At 36.4% G+C, this 17114-nt stretch overlaps 2 non-coding genes across 2 annotated transcripts; one reads left to right on the forward strand and one right to left on the reverse strand.

Annotated features, from left to right (window-relative positions):
* Nucleotides 1–9951: 9951 nt before the first annotated feature.
* Nucleotides 9952–10060, forward strand: LOC148545932 (small nucleolar RNA R71). The gene has a single exon (XR_015900330.1). It is a non-coding gene; the product is annotated as a small nucleolar RNA R71 (small nucleolar RNA).
* Nucleotides 10061–16428: 6368 nt separating this feature from the next.
* LOC148545933 (small nucleolar RNA R71) lies at nucleotides 16429–16536 on the reverse strand. The gene has a single exon (XR_015901833.1). It is a non-coding gene; the product is annotated as a small nucleolar RNA R71 (small nucleolar RNA).
* Between the last annotated feature and the right edge of the window lie 578 nt (nucleotides 16537–17114).

Here is a 17114-nt window from a genome sequence, read left to right on the forward strand (position 1 = left end):
CTTGGGTACCTCATCAAGTAGCCACATAACAAGAGTCTCGTACACAGGATTTAGGTTAAGGTTCACGTACAAACGGGGTGCAGATATTGGCTGGTCTCACAGTATATACATATAAATAGAGAACAAGATTCACCCTAGACTCAGAAGACTACCTAGAGCGGAATCCTCTTCTTGCAAATGGTCGTCAGCGAACTACGGAAGGGTACTCATGCTTCCATCTGAAAAGGGAAGGGAGAGAGAAGGGGTAAGAACTGGGGAGTTCTTAGTAGGGCTGGGGTTATTAGTTAAGTTCGTTAATTCTATGTTGTTTAGTAGATAAATAGTAGAATACGGAGAAGCAGTAAATAGAAGATATAGATAAATAGAGAAAATAGAATACAAACAGAAGAATACAAGAAAATAAAACACAGACACAGTGGATAGAATACAAACAAAGAAAGCATACTTTCAAACAACAATCATAACAGAAGAAATGCGCAACCAAGTATGATGCATGTCTGTTCTAAGCAGGCCATGAGCTCATGTGTCGGTTTACACCCTGCAGCCCGACATTACCTAGGAACTAGTCCTAGATATGGCTTATTCTCTATAGGTGAACTTCGGCCTACAGAAATAGCACTCATGTAAGTGAACTTCGGCTTACAGGAATAGTCACAACACAACACAACAACTTTCTATAAGTGAACTTCGGCCTACAGAAATGGCACCTCTGTAAGTGAACTTCAGCTTACAGAAATGGCGTCCCTGTAAGTGAACTTCGGCTTACAAGTATCATAACTCTTTGTAGGTGAACTTCGGCCTACAGGAGCAACACCCTGAGATACACAATTGATATTCACTGTAGGTGAACTTTGGCCTACAGGAATAACAACTCACTGTAGGTGAACTTGGGCCAACAGGACCTCTAAGGCCAACAGAAAAGCAGCATATGAACATACAATAGAATATCATGCCACAAGGCTTAACTCTTTATTTTTATACTCTTTTCCTCTATTCGCTTTGTTATATTACTCTTTTCTCTTTGCCTCTTTGCTCTGCTCTGGTTACTCTTTTCTCTGTATCTTTTTACTCTGTTTTGATTACTCTGTTTAACATATGTATTTGAAGCTTATGTAAATTTCGGTATGAATAGTTAGCCTGTCCCAAGTATAGGTTCATTAAGTCTATACTGAAATAGTTTAACTTTACATATAATACCTAACCCTAGGCGAAACTCAAGAACTAACTATGTTGCTCCTAGTTCGTTCACTAGTCTCTGTTAGTTTCTGTCATTAAAACTTTACAGACTTTTCTTTGGTTTTTATCTTTTCTTTAACTCTTTATATTTCTTTTATCTTTGCCTCACTAATATGTTCTTACCACTCCCTAAGTGTTTTATGAAGGTAATTATAAGATTCTGCGCTTAAAGTTATCTTTCTAAAGCTTTTACAGAAAACTGCCTTTTCCGCATTATTTTATTATTTTTATTAAAATATTATTTTTAATTAAATATTATTATTTAATATTTTATTATTATTTATTATTTTATTATTCAATTTTCGAAAATTAACTTTACTTTAACCTGTAACTTTTAAAATTTATTTTTTACCACCCGTAACTTTTAATATTTCTACTTTAACCACCCTAACTTTTGGAAATTACCAAATAACCCCACAAACACCAAAAATTTTACTTCCTTGCCCTTTTTAAAATCTAAGGTCTGTTCTTCCATGTTCTTCATCACACTCAAAGTGTTCTTCGTAAATTCTTCAGATTCTTTCTCTGTTTTTACCCGTTTTTCAATTTTTTCAGCAACCGATTTTTACCATAATTCAAAATAAAATTGCAGCCACTAAAGCCCATATTTTCCACATGATTTCAACACAAATTGAACCCCAATTTATGGGTTAGGATTTTGTTTTCCAGTAGCCACAAGAACACAAGTTCATCGCTTGAATTTCATCAAATTTCATCAAATTTTCACCAAAATTTCAACAAGTATCACTCATATAAACAATCAATTTCAAGCATAACAAACCATATCATAATCACACAACTCAAACACAATTAATCAAGATTAATTTTACCAAACCCTACCTGGTTTTGCTGCTCCAAATTCGGTTATGTCCTTAGGTGGTCCTTAAACACTTTTTCCTCCTAAATCACATCAAGAACAACTTTAAATCCACAAACCCTCAACTGACCAAATCTCTCTCAGCATGTTAGGAAGGGATATCTCACCTTAGACTTGATGGAAATTAACATTTCTTGGCTCTCAAGTCAAGGTAAGCACGATTCCTAAGGAAGAACATCAAGAAAACACATGTTTAAGCATGTTTCCTTGAAACCGAAGCAAAAGGGAGATGGTGCAGCCAACTCACCTTGATTCCAGCCTTGATAAGTCATATGATCATGTAGAGAAAGAAGAGAGGATCATGTTGGTCGGATTGGAATTTTGATTTGAGTTTTAGTTCAGTAGAAATCAAGCTTTGAAGATTTGGAACTAAGAACTTTTCTCTCCTTTTTCTCTTGATGATTTTCCGCCACAATGAGCAAATGAGGCAGCCTTGGGGGTTTTGGGGGTGTAGGGTGAGTTGTGATTGGTTGGCTTGGAGGTGGGTTAAAATAATATTAAAATACCTCAGGTGTATAACTACTAAAACTAGATGTATCGGAACACTTGTAAAAACATCTCTAAAATTCTTTTCTGAGCTACTAGCATAAATGGAACTAATAACATATTTATTATGAGAATAGAACATGTATGATGAGGCCTTAGCATTGCTAAAGTCATCAAAGAGTGCTGGTGCAAAGCTGCACCAGTAAACTATGAACCCGGTTAAATCAATTTCCTGTTTTTAACTAAAACAGACCAGGTAACCTTATAATATCATTCAAGCATCTTCTAATACTAATGTAATGATAATATTATACTATATATCTCTATTCTCTCATGAATCGAGTCCGGTTCATCAAACAGAGACTATTTACGAAAACTAGAATCAAAACTCCTAACCGATACAGTTCAAAAACTAGGTTCTTCGTGACTACGTAATCGAGCTTGCCTCAAAAGAGAGGTTCTAGCTTAAGGATGACATAATGATAATGAGGATTGATATGCTTGATGATATATCAGAGGTGTTTCCTTTAGTGATCTTCCAGAGAAATCCGTACCTTCAGAAAAGATCTCGTGTACTTGACAAACGGGGTTGTTACATTCTACCCTCCTAAAAGAAAATTTTGCCTACAAAATTTCAGCCACGTTCAGAATCCATCTTCAGGCAGTGTATTTCCTTCAAGCCATCCTGACAAAGAGATCGGTTCGTTCCTTACGGCACCCAAATCTCACATAGTCATAGCCATGGAGATCATAACAGCTATGAAGATAACTTTGGCTCACATCGATTCGTCGTTTGGAGCTCAATTAAACTATGCCTATTCATAGTCATTGAGGTCTTATCCGTACCAAACAATCAATATTAAGGTGATCAATCTTAATATCTCAAGTTAAGCACACACATTCCCAAAATGAGTGCTCATAGACATTCATGCCAAATGTATCTTAAAGATACCCTAACGGCATGAGATACACAAGCAGAGTATGCAATGAAGCATAGTTAGTCCACTCCCCAGGATCTATTGGGAATGAACTGCTCTGATAGAAAATTGTAACGACCCAATTTCTGGTACGTCATGATCATACTAGAAACTGAGCGCTACCAACTTGTCTTCCTAATTATTATCTATTAATTATTATATGAGCCTGATCCATTGTTAAAAACGTAGTTATTTTGTGAGGTACTTTTTTTTGAAAATGTTTGGATTAAAAATAGAATGATTCATAATCAATTCACAAATAATAACAGATAAAACAATTATAAACAACCACACTTATATACATCTCAACAGTTAATAACATTCGGTTATCCAGCCTTTATTAGAGTAAAGATCTTTAGTTAGAACACCCCTAGATATAGCTAGATAATAACTATATACATATATATACATACAACATCCCAGGCCCTGACGTGTTCAAGAAGTCCCTAAGCTGGCACCCAGGCTAACCTAGCGTCTATACTCACCTAGTCCCTCTAAACCACTAAAGCGAGGGAAAGTACATTCTAAGTCTTCAAAACTCAAGTCAGGTGGAACGTCATCAAAAGGCGGAACATCATCTACTACTCATCTGCACGATCAGACATCGCCATATGACGTCTCTCTGGTACCTCATCAAGTAGCCACATAACAAGAGTCTCGTATACAAGATTTAGTTTAAGGTTCACGTATAAACGGGGTGCAGACATTGGCTGGTCTCACAGTATATACATATAAACAGAAAACGACATTCACTCTAGACTCAGAAGACTACCTAGAACGGAATCCTCTTCTTGCGAACGGTTATCAGCGAACTACGGAAGGGTACTCATGCTTCCATTTGAAGGGGGAAGGGAGAGAGAAAGGGTAAGAACTGGGGAGTTCTTAGTAGGGCCGGGGTTATTAGTTAAGTTCATTAATTCTGTGTTGTTAAGCAGATAAATAGCAAAATACGGAGAAGCAGTAAACAGAAGATACATATAAATAGAGAAAATAGAGAAAATAGAATACAAACAGAAGAATACAAGAAAATAAAACACAGACACAGTGGATAGAATACAAACAAAGAAAGCATAAATTCAAACAACAATCATAAGAGAAGAAATGCGCAACCAAGTATGATGCATGTCTGTCCTAAGCAGGCCATGAGCTCATGTGTCGGTTTACACCCTGCAGCCTAACATTACCTAGGAACTAGTCCTAGATATGGCTTATTCTCTGTAGGTGAACTTTTGCCTACAGAAATAGCACTACTGTAAGTGAACTTTGGCTTACAGGAATAGTCTAAACACAACACAACAAATTTCTGTAGGTGAACTTCGGCCTACAGAAATGGAACATCTGTAAGTGAACTTCGGCTTACAGAAATGGCGTCCTGTAAGTGAACTTCGGCTTACATGTATCATAACTCTCTGTAGGTGAACTTCGGCCTACATGAGCAACACCCTGAGATACACAATTGATATTCACTGTAGGTGAACTTCGGCCTACAGGAATAACAACTCACTATAGGTGAACTTGGGCCTACAGGACCTCTAGGGCCAATAAAAAAGCAGCAGATGAACATACAATAGAATATCATGCCACAAGGCTTAACTCTTTATTTTTATACTCTTTTCCTCTATTCGCTTTGTTATATTACTCTTTCTCTTTGCCTCTTTGCTCTACTCTGGTTACTCTTTTCTCTATATCTCTTTACTCTGTTTTGATTACTCTGTTTAACATATGTATTTGAAGCTTATGTAAAATTTGGTATGAATAGTTAGCCTGTCTTAAGTATAGGTTCATTAACTCTATACTGAAACAGTTTAACTTTTCATATAATACCTAACCCTAGGTGCAACTCAAGAACTAACTATGTTGCTCCTAGTTCGTTCACTAGTCTCTGTTAGTTTCTGTCATTAAAACTTTACAGACTTTTTTTTGGTTTTTATCTTTTCTTTAACTCTTTATCTTTCTTTTATCTTTGCCTCACTAATATGTTCTTACCACTCCCTAAGTGTTTTATGAAGGTAATTATAAGATTCTGCGCTTAAAGTTGTCTTTCTAAAGCTTTTACAGAAAACTGCCTTTTCTGCATTATTTTATTATTTTTATTAAAATATTATTCTTAATTAAATATTATTATTCAATATTTTATTATCATTTATTATTTTATTAATAAATTTTCGAAAATTAACTTTACTTTAACCTTTAACCTTTAAAATTTACTTTTTACCACCCGTAACTTTTAATATTTCTACTTTAACCACCCTAACTTTTGGAAATTACCAAATAACCCCACAAACACCAAAAATTTTACTTCCTTGCCCTTTTTAAGATCTAAGGCCTGTTCTTCCATGTTCTTCATCACACTCAAAGTGTTCTTCGTAAATTCTTCAGATTCTTTCTCCGTTTTTACCCGTTTTTCAATCTTTTCAGCAACCGATTTTTACCATAATTCAAAATAAAATTGCAGCCACTAAAGCCCCATCTTTTCCACATGATTTCAACACAAATTGAACCCCAATTTAGGGGTCAGGGTTTCGTTTTTCAGCAGCCAAAAGAACACAAGTTCATAGCTTGAATTTCATCAAATTTCATAAAATTTTCACCAAAATTTCAACAAGTATCACTCATATAAACAATCAATTTCAAGCATAACCAAACCATATCATAATCACACAACTCAAACATAATTAATCAAGATTAATTTTACCAAACCCTACTTGGTTTTGCTGCTCCGAATTCGGTTATGTCCTTAGGTGGTCCTTAAGCACTTTTTCCTCCTAAATCACATCAAGAACAACTTTAAATCCACAAACCCTCAACTGACCAAATCTCTCTCAGCACGTTAGGAAGGGATATCTCACCTTAGACTTGCTGGAAATTAACGTTTCATGGCCCTCAAGTCAAGTTAAGTATGATTCCTAAGGAAGAACATCAAGAAAACACATCTTTAAGCATGTTTCCTTGAAACCGAAGCAAAAGGGAGATGGTGCAGCCAACTCACCTTGATTCCAGCCTTGATAAGTCATATGATCATGTAGAGAAAGAAGAAAGGATCATTTTGGTCGGATTGGAATTTTGATTTGAGTTTTAGTTCAGCAGAAATCAAGCTTTGAAGATTTGGAACTAAAAATTTTCTCTCCTTTTTCTCTTGATGATTTTTGGCCACAATGAGCAAATGAGGCAGCCTTGGGGGTTTTGGGGGTGTAGGGTGAGTTGTGATTGGTTGGCTTGGAGGTGGGTTAAAATAATATTAAAATATCTCAGGTGTATAACTACTAAAACTAGATGTATCAGAACACTTGTAAAAACATCTCTAAAAATTCTTTTCTGAGCTACTAGCATAAATGGAACTAGTAACGTATTTATTATGAGAATAGAACATGTATCATGAGGCCTTAGCATTGCTAAAGTCATCAAAGAGTACTGGTGCAAAGCTACACCAGTAAACTGTGAACCTGGTTAAACCGATTTCCTGTTTTTAACTAAAATAGATAAGGTAACCTTATAATATCATTCAAGCATCTTCTAATACTAATGTAATGATAATATTATACTATTATCTCTCTTCTCTCATGAATCGAGTCCGGTTCTTCAAACAGAGACTATTTACGAAAACTAGAATCAAAATTCCTAACCAATGTGGGTCAAAAACTAGGTTCTTCGTGACTACGTTGTCGAGCTTGCCTCAAAAGAGAGATTCTGGCTTAAGGATGACATAATGATAATGAGTATTGAGATGCTTGATGATATATCAGAGGTGTTTCCTTTAATGATCTTTCGGAGAAATCCGTACCTTCAGAAAAGATCTCGTGTACTCGAAAAACGGGGTTGTTACATTTTGGGCAGAGAGAAAAGGTGATGTGGATGTGATTGGTTGAGGGTGTATGGGGAAAGGTGTATATGGAGAAGAGGGAAAGTAAGAGAAGGAAGAATGTGGGGTAGGTGGAGAATCTTTGGGACCCACTGATCCTAAGGGGCTAGGGAATTTGAATTCCCTGCCCCCTTGTTGGCGTTGAACATCCAACCTCTGCTCCTTGGTTGGCGTTTAACGCCAGCTTCTTGCTCCTTCTTGGGCGTTCAACGCCCAGCCTCTGCTCCCTGGCCGGCGTTAAACGCCAGCTTCCTCACCCAATTGGGGCGTTGAACGCCCCTCTTGCCTTCTTGTCTGGCGTTAAACGCTAGCAAGTAGTGTACTTCAGGGTGTTCTGCTTCCATCTCTGAACGTCTCTGTCTCTGTTCTGACTACTGCACATGATCACAACTTAAAGAACAATTAAAAAATAAACTACTATTAGATAAATAAACTTAAGGAAAAACAGGAAGACTCTAGTTATGGTTGGGTTTCCTCCCAACAAACGCTTCTTTAACGTCACTAGCTTGACGGTTAGCTCCTTTACGGAGACGGATAGGGGCTCAGAATGTCATCCCTTACAGTGAACTTCTTCCCTGTGCTCTCATGGCTGAGTTCCATGTGTTCTTAAGACAGGACCTTGTTCACATTGTGCGGAATCACTGGGCTGTCTGTGAAGAAAACTCTCATGCCAGGTGAGAGGCCTTTAGTGGAGATTTTCTTATCCCTCCAGCCTTTAGGTACTTTCTTCTTCCTTATTCTCAGTGCTTGTGGATGGTTTCACAACACCAAACTTAGATTTGGGGTTTGGGGACTCTATAGAACTCTGAACTCTGCACTGAGAGAGAGGGTTGGAACACTAAGTGTTGAACAGTTGTCTCTCCCTTAGAGGAGGAGTTAGGTTTGGGCATCTTGAACAAGATGTGATCCTCCCATAATTGCGGGACTAGTTCTCCCTTTGCCACATCAATTATGGCATTGGTTGTAGCCAGGAAAGGTCTTTCAAGGATGATGGATTCATCATCGTCCTCTCTAGTATCTAAGATGATGAAGTCTACAGGGATGTAAAAGTCTTCAACCTTCACTAAAACATCATCTATCAGGCCATATGCCTTTTTCAGTGACTTGTCTGCCATCTTTAATGAGATCTTGGCAGCTTGCGCGTCAAAGATTCCCAGCCTCTCCATTACAGAGAGAGGCATGAGGTTTATGCTTAACGCTAGGTCACATAAAGCCTTTTCAAAAGTAATTATCCCTATGGTGCAGGAATTAAGAAGCGTCCGGGATCCGGCAGCTTCTGAGGTAGTTTCTTCTAAACCAAGGCATTGAGCTCCTTGGTGAGCACTGGAGGTTCTTCCTCCAATGTCTCTGTTCCAAATAATTTGGCATTCAGGTTTATCAGAATTCCTAGGTATCGAGCAACTTGCTCTTCCCTAGTTTCTTCTTCCTCATCAGAGAAGGAGTATTCTTCAAATTCTATAATCTTCAACCAGGTATTTAAGGGAACCTCTATGGTCTCCTCATGAGTTCTGGTTTCTTTTAATTCTTCAATAAGGGGATCCTTAGTAGGCGTTGAACGCCCAGCTACTCCTATTGTGGCGTTCAATTCCAGGAGTTATCCCTCTTTGGGCGTTGAATACCCAGCCTCTACTCTATTGTTGGCGTTCAATGCCAATAATTGCTCCTTCTTGGGCGTTGAACGCCCAACTACTTCTTTGCTGGCGTTTAACGCCAGGTTCTCTACTTCATCTTCGGCCTCAACTTCTACAGTGATGGCCTTGCACTCTTCTCTTGAGTTTACTTTAGTGTTACTAGGAAGAGTGTTATGAGGAGTCTCAGGATTTTCTCACTCAGTTGACCAATCTGTACCTCCAGATTCCTTATGGAGGATCTTGTTTTAGTAATGAAACTATGAATGGTTTTAGAGAGATTGGAGACTATAGTGGCTAGGTCAGAGAGGCTCTGCCTAGGAGTCTCCATCTGTTGTTGAGAAGATGGGAATGGTTTATTATTAAACCTATTCTGGTTCTTTTCACCTTGATTGTTATTGAAGCCTTGCTGAGGCTTCTGTTGATCCCTCTAGGAAAAGTTGGGATGATTCCTACATGATGAGTTGTAGGTGTTTCCATAGGGCTCATTATTAGGATTTTCCAAATAGTTAACCTCATCCATCATGGGTTGATCTAGATCATATGTATCTCCTTCATAGGAGGCTTCTTGAGTGCTGTCAGCTGCAGCTTGTGATCCAGTTAAATGCTGATAAATCATGTTGACCTGTTAGGTCATGATCTTGTTTTGAGCCAATATGGCATTTAGGGTGTCAATCTCTAGGACTTCTCTTTTATAAGCTACCCTAGTGTTTACAGGGTTCCTCTCAAAAGTGTACATGAATTGGTTGTTAGCAACCATGTCAATGAGTTCCTGTGCCTCTTCAGGCATTTTCTTCAAGTGGAGTGAACCACCAGCAGAGTGCTCAAATGCCATCTTGGACATCTCAGAAAGACCATCATAGAAGATATCTAACATGGTCTAGTATGAAATCATGTTAGGAGGGCACTTTCTGATCAATTGCTTGTACTGCTCCCAGGCTTCATAGAGGGATTCACCCTCTTTCTGCCTGAAGGTATGAACTTCCACCCTAAGCTTGATCAGCTTCTGAGGTAGAAAGAACTTCATCAAGAATGCATTAACCACCTTTTTCCAAGAGTCTAGGCTTTTCTTAGGCTGAGAATCCAACCATAACCTAGCTTTGTCCTTTACAGCAAAGGGGAAAAGCATAAGCTTGTAAATTTCTGGATCCACTCCATTAGTCTTGACAGTATTACAGATCTGCAAGAAATCAAAGATGAATCTGTTGGAATCTTCCTGTAGAAGTCCATGAAACTGGCAGTTCTGCTGAACTAAAGTGACCAGTTGAGGCTTCAGCTCAAAGCTATTTGCACCAATGGCAGGTATAGAGATGCTTCTTCCATAGAAGTCAGAAGTCGGTGCAGTGAAGTCACCTAGGACCTTCTTTGCGTCTCCTCCACCATTAGGGTTGACTGCCATGCTTGTGTTTTTAGCTTCTTGTTCGAAAAGTTCTGTGAGGTTTCCTCTGGAATGCGTGCTCTTACTTGTTGTCAACTCCTCCTCAGAGAGAAAGAGGTAAGAATTTTCAAAAAAAGAGAGGGAGAAAGAGGTAGAAAGTTTTCGAAAATAGAAAAGAGAGAAAGAAGAATTAGAGAGATACCAAACTTTCAAAATTAAAATAAGATAAAACAAGTGACTAACCAACTAACAAGATTTGAAAACAATTTAGAAGATTTGATTTTGAAATTTAATTTTAAAAGAAAGTAAAGATTTGAAATTTAAAAGTTTAAAAAAAAAAGAAGATAAGATAGGAATGACTTAAAGTAAGAAGATATGATAAAGATTTGAAAAGGATTTGTAAAGATAAGATTTGAAATTTGATTTTTGAAAAAGATTTGATTTTGAAATTTGAATTTCGAATTTTAAATTTTGAATTTTTGAAATTAAATTTTAAAATTTGAATTTAAAGTAATATAAGATAGGATTTTTGAAATTCAAAGAAAGATAGAGAAAGATAAGATAAAGATTTGAAAAGATAAGATTTGAAATTCAAAATTTAAACTTTACTAACAAGAAAACACCAAACTTAAAATTTTTAAATCAAGATAAGATAAGATAGCAAGATTTTCAAAAATTTAAAGAAAAATAAAAGAACTTTTTTTTATTTTTGAAATTTAAGGAAAAAAGAAAAACAACTAAGAGACACAAAACTTAAAAATTTAAGATCCAAGGACACCAATTTTCGATAATTTGAAAGAAAAACACAAGAAAACACCAAATTTAAAATTTTTAAGATCAAACAAGAAAAATTACCAAGAATAATTCGAATACCAAGAAAAACACTCAAGAACAAATTCAAAAATTTTAAAGAAAAGATGAACACAAGAAGGGACACCAAACTTAAAAACTGACACAAGACTCAAACAAATAAAAAGATAACCAAAGAAAAGAAAAGGTTTTGAAAAAGAAAACAAAAGACACAGACAAAAGAGCAAGCAAACCTTAAAAAGTATCTAATCTAAGCAACAAGATAGTCTGGTAGTTTGTCAATCTCAGAACAATCCTCGGCAACGGCGCCAAAAACTTGGTGCGCAAAATTGAACTCTGGACAACTGAACTGGCAAGTGCACCGGGTCGTCCAAGTAATACCTTAGGTGAGTGAGGGTCGAATTATCCCACAAAGATTGTCGAATTGAGCAACTAATGGCTACCTTGTAAATCTTAGTCAGGCAATTAGAAAAGATGGTTGTTTGTTTGAAAGCATAAACGAAATAGTAAAGAACAAAATACTAGATTAGTGTAAAAGCAATGATGGATAATTGGTTAAGGCTTCAGAGATGCGTATTCTTTCTGGATTAACTTTTCTTACTGTTTACTTCAACAATGAATGAATCATTCAATGACAGTTGTAACTGACTAACTCATCTAGCATCCTCATCAAGTTAGTCTCTTCTGAACCATAGCAGTCCACCATATCCGAGCAACTCATGTAGCATCCTTATCAAGTTAACTCATGGCTTCCCGCTATAGTCGAAGGTGAAGACCTAAGCAATCCACTTCCCTTCGCGATCCTACTCAAAATGCCACAGACAAGGTCAGATCTTCTGGATCAGGGAACGCTGCTTCTCATAATCTAGCCTTGACGCCACAGAAATTTTAGTAACCCACGGTCAACGGGATTATATGTCACATATCTAAGGTCGCCCAAACACGCTTTTGGAATTCGCAGTGCATTCTCTAGCTTGTAGTTCAATGCTATCTGGGCAGGACTCATACGAAACCCATGTAGAACAAGGATGATTATCACGGGTCATTGATGAGCGGATAATTTATACGCTTTTTGGCATTGTTTTTAGATAGTTTTTAATATGATTTAGTTAGTTTTTAGTATATTTTTATTAGTTTTTAAATAAAATTCACATTTCTAGACTTTAATATGAGTTTGTGTATTTTTCTGTGATTTCAGGTATTTTCTGGCTGAAATTGAGGGACTTGAGCAAAAATCAGATTTAGAGGTTGAAGAAAGACTGCAGATGCTGTTGGATTCTGACCTCCCTGCACTCAAAGTGGATTTTCTGGAGCTACAGAAGTCCAAATGGCACACTCTCAATTGCGTTGGAAAGTAGACATCTAGAGCTTTCCAGAAATATATAATAGTCTATACTTTGTCCCAGTTTAGACGATGGAAACTGGCGTTCAACGCCAGCTTTCTGCCCTATTCTGGAGTTAAACGCCAGAAACAGGTTGCAAAGTGGAGTTAAACGCCAGAAACAGGTTACAAACTGGTGTTCAACTCCAAGAGAAGCCTCTACACGTGTAAAGCTCAATGCTCAGCCCAAGCACACACCAAGTGGGCCCCGGAAGTAGATTTCTGCATCATTTACTTATCTCTGTAACCCTAGTAACTAGTTTAGCATAAATAGGACTTTTTACTATTGTATTTACATCTTTGGATAAGATCTTTGATCAGTTTTATGCTATCTTAGACCTTTATGGGGGCTGGCCATTCGGCCATGCCTAGACCTTGTTCTTATGTATTTTTAACGGTAGAGTTTCTACACACCATAGATTAAGGTGTGGAGCTCTGCTGTTACTCATGAATTAATGCGAAGTACTATTGTTTTTCTATTCAATTCAAGCCTATTTATTATCTAAGATATACACTTCTTCTTCAACTTGAGGAAGGTGATGATCTGTGACACTCATCATCATTCTCACCTATGAACGCGTGCCTGACAACCACTTCCGTTCTACTTGCGATAGCTTGAGTGTGTATCTCTTAGCCTCCTAGTTCATGACGCATGGTTGCCTCGCCTGACAACCGAGCCCTCCATTCCATGAGATCAGAGTCTTCGTGGTATAGGCTAGAATTATTGACGGCCATTCTTGAGATCCGGAAAGTTTAAACCTTTTCTGTGGTATTCCGAGTAGGATCTGGGAAGGGATGGCTGTGACGAGCTTCAAACTTGCGAGTGCTGGGCGCAGTGACAAACGCAAAAGGATTACTGAATCCTATTCCAGTATGATCGAGAACCGACAGATGAATAGCTGTGCTGTGAGAGCGCATTTTGGACCATTTTCACTGAGAGGATGGGATGTAGCCATTGACGACAGTGATGCCTTACATAACGCTTGCCATGGAAAGGAGTATGAAGGATTGGATGAAGACAATAGGAAAGCAGAGAATCAGAAGGAACAAAGCATCTCCATACGCTTATCTGAAATTCTCACCAATGAATTACATAAGTACCTCTATCCTATATTTTATTCATATTTTTATTATCAATTCACCATAACCATTTGAATCCGACTAACTGAGATTTACAAGGTGACCATAGCTTGCTTCAAGCCGACAATCTCCGTGGGATCGACCCTTACTCACGTAAGGTTTATTACTTGAACGACCCAGTGCACTTTCTGGTTAGTTGTGCGAAGTTGTGACAAAGTGTGTGAATTACGTTCCGAGCACCAAGTTTTTGGCGCCGTTGTTAAGGATCACAATTTTGTGCACCAAGTTTTTGGCGTCGTTGCCGGGGATTATTCGAGTTTGGACAACTGACGGTTCATCTTGTTGCTCAGATTAGGTAATTTTATTTTTAATTTTAAGCTTTTTGTTTTTATTTTTTTTAATTTTGACAAATTTTCAAAAAAAATTTAATTTATGTTCTTCAGAATTTTTAAGAATGAATTCTAGAGTTTCATGAAGCATGTTGAAGCCTGGCTGGCTGCAATGCCATGTCTAATTCATTTGGACTGGGGCTTCCACTTATCAGCATAGAATGAAGTTGGATGAAGTATCAGCTGTTGTATGTCTGATTTATATGCTAAAGCTTGGTTGGCCATTGGCCATGTCTAGTGTTTTGGACCGGAGCTTTCACTGAAGGCTTGGCTGGCTAGTAAGCCATGTCTAATTCCTGGACTAGAGCTTTAGACTAACATTGCAAGATTCCTGGAATTCCTATTAAAAATTTTTGAAATCCTTATTTTCCTTTTCAAAATAATTTTCGAAAAATCCAAAAAAATTTAATAAAATCATAAAACCAAAAAAATTTTTTTTTTCGATGTTTCTTGCTTGAATCTAGTGTCAAGTCATAAGTTTGGTGTCAATTGCATGTTCATCTCTTTCTTGCATTTTTCGAAAATTCATGCATGGTGTTCTTCATGATCTTTAAGTTGTTCTTAGTAAGTCTTCTTGTTTGATCTTTAAAATTTCTTGTTTAGTGTCTTTTCTTGTTTTTCATATGCATTCTTGAATTATTAGTGTCTAGAGAATAAAAATTTTTAAGTTTGGTGTCTTGCATGTTTTTCTTTTCTTAAAAATTTTTCAAAAATAAGTTCTTGGTGTTCATCTTGACATTCAAAGTGTTCTTAGTGTTCATCTTGACATTCAAAGTGTTCTTGCATGCATCATGTGTTGTGATTCATAATTTTCATGTGTTTGAGTCTTTTTGTTGTTTTTCTTTTTCATTATTAAAAATTCAAAAATCAAAAAAACATCTTTCCCTTTTTCTTCTCATAAAATTCGAATATTTGAGTTGACTTTTTCAAAAATTTTTAAAATCTAGTTGTTTCTTATGAGTCAAATCAAATTTTCAATTTAAAAAATTCTATCTTTTTCAAATCTTTTTCAAAAATCAAATCTTTTTCATTTTTTTATTTATTTCGAAAAATTCAAAATTTATTTTTAAAATCTTTTTCTTATCTCCATTTCATATTTTCGAAATTAATGCTAACAATTAATATGATTGATTAAAAAATTTTTAAGTTTGTTACTTGCCTAGTAAGAAAGGTTCAATCTTTAAATTTTAAATCATATCTTTTTAGTTTTTTGTTAGTCAAGTAATCAACTTTAATTTTCAAAATCAAATTTTTTTAAATTTTTTTTTCAAATCTTTTTCTAAATAAGTTTCAATCACATCTTTTTCAAAATCAATTTCAAAATCTTTTCTAACTCCTTATCTTTTCAAAAATTGATTTTCAAATCTTTTTCAATTAACTACTTAACTTTTTGTTTGATTTTAAAAATTTACTATTTCAATCATATCCTTTTCAAAACTACCTAACTAATTCTCTCTCTAATTTTCAAAAATCACCTTCCTCTTTTTCAAAATTCCTTTTTAATTAACTAATTGTTTTAACTTTTAATTCAATTTCTTTTTTCTTTTTTTTTTAATTTTCGGATTTTAATTATAATTTTAAATTAAAAACAAAAATATTTTTTATTTTCGAAATTCATTCTCTCATCTCCTTCTAATTATTTATTTATCTACTAACACTTCTCTTCTTCTTAAAAATCCGAATCCTCTCCCTCTTTCTGTGTTCGAATTTCTTTTCTTCTTCTACTCACATAAAGGAATCTCTATACTGTGACATAGAGGATTCCATATTTTCTTCTCTATTTTCTTCTTTTTCATATGAGCAAGAACAAGGATAAGAACATTCTTGTTGAAGCTGATCCTGAACCTGAAAGGACTCTGAAGAGGAAGCTAAGGGAAGCTAAAGCACAACTCTCTGGAGAAAATTTGACAGAAATTTTCGAAAAAGAAGGAGACATGGCCGAAAATAATAACAATGCAAGGAAGATGCTTGGTGACTTTACTGCACCAAATTCTAATTTACATGGAAGAAGCATCTCAATCCCTGCCATTGGAGCAAACAATTTTGAGCTAAAGCCTCAATTAGTTTCTCTGATGCAACAGAATTGCAAGTTTCATGGACTTCCATCAGAAGATCCTTTTCAGTTCTTAACTGAATTCTTGCAGATCTATGATACTGTTAAGACCAATGGGGTTGACTCCGAAGTCTATAGGCTTATGCTTTTCCCGTTTGCTGTAAGAGACAGAGCTAGAATATGGTTGGACTCTCAACCTAAAGATAGCCTGAACTCTTGGGATAAGCTGGTCACGACTTTCTTAGCCAAGTTCTTTCCTCCTCAAAAGCTTAGCAAGCTTAGAGTGGATGTTCAAACCTTAAAACAGAAAGAAGGTGAATCCCTCTATGAAGCTTGGGAGAGATATAAGGAACTGACAAAAAAATGTCCTTCTGACATGCTTTCAGAATGGACCATCCTGGATATATTCTATAATGGTCTATCTGAGTTATCAAAGATGTCATTGGACCATTTTGTAGGTGGATCCATTCACCTAAAGAAAACACCTACAGAAGCTCAAGAACTCATTGACATGGTTGCAAATAACCAGTTCATGTACACTTCTGAAAGGAATCCTGTGAATAATGGGACGCCTCAGAGGAAGGGAGTTCTTGAAATTGATACTCTGAATACCATATTGGCTCAGAACAAAATATTGACTCAGCAAGTCAATATGATCTCTCAGAGTCTGAATGGATTGAAGGAATCATCCAACAGTATTATAGAGGCATCTTCTGAAGAAGAAGCTTATGATCCTGAGAACCCTGCAATAGCAGAGGTGAATTACATGGGGGAACCCTATGGAAACACCTATAATCTCTCATGGAGAAATCACCCAAATTTCTCATGGAAGGATCAGCAAAAGCCTCAACAAGGCTTTAATAATGGTGGAAGAAACAGGTTTAGCAATAGCAAGCCTTTTCCATCATTCACTCAGCAACAGACAGAGAATTCTGAGCAGAATCCATCTAGCTTAGCAAA

Source organism: Arachis ipaensis, chromosome B9 (genome assembly GCF_059453495.1).
Source record: "Arachis ipaensis isolate K30076 ecotype BB chromosome B9, ASM5945349v1, whole genome shotgun sequence".
Lineage (NCBI taxonomy): Eukaryota > Viridiplantae > Streptophyta > Magnoliopsida > Fabales > Fabaceae > Arachis > Arachis ipaensis.